This window comes from Kryptolebias marmoratus, unplaced genomic scaffold (assembly GCF_001649575.2).
Source record: "Kryptolebias marmoratus isolate JLee-2015 unplaced genomic scaffold, ASM164957v2 Scaffold246, whole genome shotgun sequence".
NCBI classification, from domain to species: Eukaryota; Metazoa; Chordata; class Actinopteri; order Cyprinodontiformes; family Rivulidae; genus Kryptolebias; species Kryptolebias marmoratus.
Genome location: NW_023665980.1, coordinates 1 through 4,559, shown reverse-complemented (window position 1 = coordinate 4,559; position 4,559 = coordinate 1). Strand labels below are relative to the sequence as shown.

At 52.0% G+C, this 4,559-nt stretch overlaps 2 long non-coding RNA genes across 4 annotated transcripts; one reads left to right on the top strand and one right to left on the bottom strand.

The window, feature by feature from the left end:
- Window positions 1–639: 639 nt before the first annotated feature.
- Window positions 640–2,973, bottom strand: LOC108229698. 3 transcript variants are annotated; one of them, XR_001808318.2, is made up of 4 exons: window positions 2,866–2,973; window positions 2,618–2,722; window positions 2,490–2,526; window positions 640–2,406 (listed from the first exon to the last, which is right to left on the bottom strand). It is a non-coding gene; the product is annotated as an uncharacterized LOC108229698 (long non-coding RNA). The 3 variants fall into 3 exon arrangements; XR_005232907.1 differs by having other exon boundaries at window positions 641–2,526; XR_005232908.1 differs by lacking the exon at window positions 2,618–2,722 and having other exon boundaries at window positions 641–2,406; window positions 2,876–2,917.
- Window positions 2,827–4,553, top strand: LOC108229699. The gene is made up of 3 exons (XR_005232906.1): window positions 2,827–3,009; window positions 3,892–3,983; window positions 4,418–4,553. It is a non-coding gene; the product is annotated as an uncharacterized LOC108229699 (long non-coding RNA).
- The last annotated feature ends 6 nt before the right edge of the window (window positions 4,554–4,559 follow it).

The following is a 4,559-nucleotide window of genomic DNA, read 5'->3' as shown; positions in this document are numbered from 1 at the left end:
GTCCTGGTCCTGGTCCTGGTCCTGTGTCAGGTCCTGTGTCAGGTCCTGGTCCTGGTCCTGGTCCTGGCCCTGGCCCTGGTTCCTGGTTCCTGGTCCTGGTCCTGGTCCTGTGTCAGGCCCTGGCCCTGGCCCTGGTCCTGGTCCTGGTCCAGGTTTTTATTCACAAATATCCAGAGCAGAGGGTGGAGCCATGTCTGAGTGCAGAGGAACACCAACCAGCACAGGTTCACCCAGGGCTGTCAGGTCCTGGTCCTGGTCCTGGCCCTGGTTCCTGGTTCCTGGTCCTGGTCCTGGTCCTGGCCCTGGTTCCTGGTTCCTGGTCCTGGCCCTAGTTCCTGGCCCTGGCCCCGGTTCTGGTCCTGGTCCTGTGTCAGGTCCTGGTCCTGTGTCAGGTCCTATTCCTGGTCCTGGCCCCGGCCCCGGTCCTGGTCCTGATCCTGGTCCTGGTCCTTGTCCTGGCCCTGGCCCCGGTCCTGGTCCTTGTCCTGGTCCTGGTCCTGTGTCAGGTCCTGGTCCTGTGTCAGGTCCTGTTCCAGGTCCTGGTCCTGGTCCTGGTCCTGGCCCCGGCCCTGGTCCTGGCCCTGGCCCCGGTCCTGGTCCTTGTCCTGGTCCTGGTCCTGTGTCAGGTCCTGGTCCTGGTCCTGGAGGTCCACCAGCCTGCAGGTTTTAGATGTTTCTGTGCTCCTCAGCAGATCTTCAGGTTCATCACTCAGTGCTTCAGGTCAGAGCAGAGGAACACCTGAAGCCGGCAGGATGCAGGTCCTCCTGGACCAGGACTAGAACCAGGACCAGGACTGGACAGCTCTGGGTTAAACAAGAAGGCTATAATTCATAGAAACACAATGAAGACATTAGAAATCTATACTCAGACATGAACCACATTTAATGTTTAATATCTGTAAATAAATCATTTCCTCCGTCTAACATCAGGTGATTTAAACTCAATCTGAAGATCTTCCAACACGTCCTACAGACAGGATCGGCTTTAACTGCTGGTTTTCTTTAGTTTGTTAAAAACAACAACTAAAGCCATAAAAACTCAAAGTTTCATTTTAAATATCTGTAGATTTTCCACATTTATTGACTCACTTCAGACTAAAGAACCAATAAAAATATATTTATTCATCTAAAAATAAACACACAGCCCCATAAATGTGAGTCAGCATGAAGGATTAGGGTGGGAGCGTCGGGACGGAGGAAGAGGAGGGGAAGAGGAAGAGGAAGCCAGTCGGATCTCCAGAGGACAGCCTCCGGTGAGAAACTCCACATTTAGAAACTTAAACTTGATTCTATTTTGGACAACTTTACCAAAAACCCTCAACAGCTTCTCTGCACACCACTGTAGCACCCCCTGCACCCCCACTTCACAGGAGGTAGGTGTGTGTTGGTGTCAGAGTCAGAGAACCTCAGAGCTCCTCGGTTCCACTGACACCTTCGCAGGAATGATCTGCACGGGGAGGTTCTCTCCGTTTAACAAGCAGCTGTCAGACGGGTCAGATCTTCAGACAGGACGAGTCCTGTAGGAGACCATGTCCTTCATGTTGTTCCAGATGTTGAAGGTTGCCCAGGTGTTTGGCCAGCTGTGGGTCATCCAGCAGGGGGCAGCGCTGGACTCCTCTTCCTCTGTTAGAACCTGGTGCAGCTTCTTAAACTCGGGCCTGGACCTTCATGTGTTCTGCTGTCTGATCCACCTCAGGCTGAACTTCCATCTGGAGCTCCAGGTTCTGCTTCAGTGGTTCCAGGGATCTCAGCAGGTTCTCCCTCTGGTCCTGAGCAGCTTCATGGATGGCTCTGCAGGCGACACAAACGGGTTCCTGACGGTCCAGACTGAAGAACTGCAGAGAAACTCTGAAGCTCCCTGATGGTTCTGCAGATCCAGGTTCAGAGATGGATCCTCCTTCCAAGATCTTCTCTGACAAACTGGTCCAACAGAACCTCACCAGAACCCTGATCCAACAGAACCGAACCTCACCTGAACCCTGATCCAACAGAACCACACCAGAACCCTGATCCAACAGAACCGAACCACCCAGAACCCTGATCCAACAACCTCACATGAACCGTGATCCAACAGAACCTCACCAGAACCCTGATCCAACAGAACCGAACCTCACCTGAACCCTGATCCAACAGAACCACCCCAGAACCCTGATCCAACAGAACTGAACCTCACCAGAACCCTGATCCAACAGAACCGAACCTCCCCAGAACCCTGATCCAACAGAACCGAACCACCCAGAACCCTGATCCAACAACCTCACATGAACCGTGATCCAACAGAACCTCACCAGAACCCTGATCCAACAGAACCGAACCTCACCTGAACCCTGATCCAACAGAACCACCCCAGAACCCTGATCCAACAGAACTGAACCTCACCAGAACCCTGATCCAACAGAACCGAACCTCCCCAGAACCCTGATCCAACAGAACCGAACCACCCAGAACCCTGATCCAACAACCTCACATGAACCGTGATCCAACAGAACCTCACCAGAACCCTGATCCAACAGAACCGAACCTCACCTGAACCCTGATCCAACAGAACCACCCCAGAACCCTGATCCAACAGAACTGAACCTCCCCAGAACCCTGATCCAACAGAACCGAACCTCACCAGAACCCTGATCCAACAGAACCGAACCACCCAGAACCCTGATCCAACAACCTCACATGAACCGTGATCCAACAGAACCTCACCAGAACCCTGATCCAACAGAACCTCACCAGAACCCTGATCCAACAGAACCGAACCTCACCAGAACCCTGATCCAACAACCTCACATGAACCGTGATCCAACAGAACCTCACCAGAACCCTGATCCAACAGAACCGAACCACCCCAGAACCCTGATCCAACAGAACCGAACCTCACCAGAACCCTGATCCAACAGAACAGAACCACCCCAGAACCCTGATCCAACAGAACCGGAGCCGAACTCTCCCTCCTCCGTTGCTACGCAGTGACGTCAGACCCAGAGAACATGGCGGCTGTGCTGAAGGCGGAAGGTAAAGGATCTTTAACTGACGGGTTTACCTCGAACCGCCGCCTGGTTCGGTACTGTAGGCTGAGATTTTACCCGGTTTCTGGTACCTGGCGGTCTGGCCCGGGTTAGCCCGCTTCAGCCCGGAGCTGCAGCCGTGCAGGCCGGCTGTCGGAGCTGATTAACCAGCGCCGAGTCTGACGGAGCAGCGGGGCTGCTAACAACCAAAACATCAGCGATATTTATGAATATTTCCTAAATCTGCTGCTCCTTCAGCGGCAGGCTGGCAGCTAAATGTTTCTGTTAACGTGTTAGAGATGAGATGAGGAGGCGCAGCTGTTAGCAGGAGCTGCTAAAGGCTCGCAGCCGGGGGAGAAGCTCCGGCAGGCGGCTGCGGCAGCCAGGCGAGTCCGCGGTCTGAGCGCGGCCTCCGGGAGCTCCTCTGGGTGTGTGGATGAGCAGACAGCTTTTAATTCATTCAGTTTCAGTCATCTGCTTTAGACAGAAAATGTTTAGTATTTAATGAGTTATTTTAGTCTGTGTGGAGCTGAAACAGATGAACATGTTTGTTATATAACTACAGTCTCTCCATGCAGAGGGAGCAAATATGGCTGTTGCTAGGCAACTGGGACAGAGTGTGTGTTAGCTGTTTCCTGTTGATCACACTATTGAACTGTGTGTGTCTTTGTATGTCTCTGTCTGTGTGCCTGTGTGTGTCTGTCTGTGTGTCTTTGTGTGTGTCTGTCTGTGTGTGGCTCTGTGTGTCTGTCTGTCTTTGTGTGTCTCTGTCTGTTTGTCTGTCTGTGTGTGTCTTTGTGTGTGTGTGGCTCTGTGTGTGTGTCTGTCTGTGTGCCTGTGTGTGTGTGTCTGTCTGTGTGTGTGTGTCTTTGTGTGTGTGTGTCTGCAGCGGCGCAGTGCAGGTGGCCGTTCGTTGTGTGAGACTCATCCTGGATGGACCTGTCACCATGAGCAACAGGGAGATGGTTTCCACGGAGACAGGTCAGTGTGTGTGACTCTTGCTGCGTTGTCATGGAAACTGCATGTTGTTGACGACATGATGGAGGTGTCGTCCCAGAGCCGCTCCGGGGGTCTGTGGTTTTATAAATAAATACATGTTGTTTAAAGCAGCTACAGAAACACCTTAAACCCATTCCCAGGTTCTGATGGAAGTGGTTCTCTGTTCTCTGTAGAACCTTTAGTCAAACAAAGAAAAAGCAGGTTCTACGTCTGGTTCTGTCTCTGGTCCAGAACTGAAACCACTTCAGTAGAAAATGTTTTTTTGTGTTTTTAGATAAATCAATTAGAACTTTGGACCCCAGTTTATTTTATGATTAAGATTAAACTGAACTGGATCAGAGTAGATCTGACACCATCAGAACCAGACGGACCAGTTCTGTGGCCTCGTTCTGACCCATAACTAACTCTGTGTGCAGAGAATAAAGGACAGAGGAAGGTGTTTCTTCCCAACAAGCTGCTGGAGTGTCTGCCTCGCTCAACCAGCCTCCCTAACGAGCGTCTGAGGTGGAACACTAACGAGGTCAGTGAGTTACCGAGTGTCTGAGGTGGAACACTAAC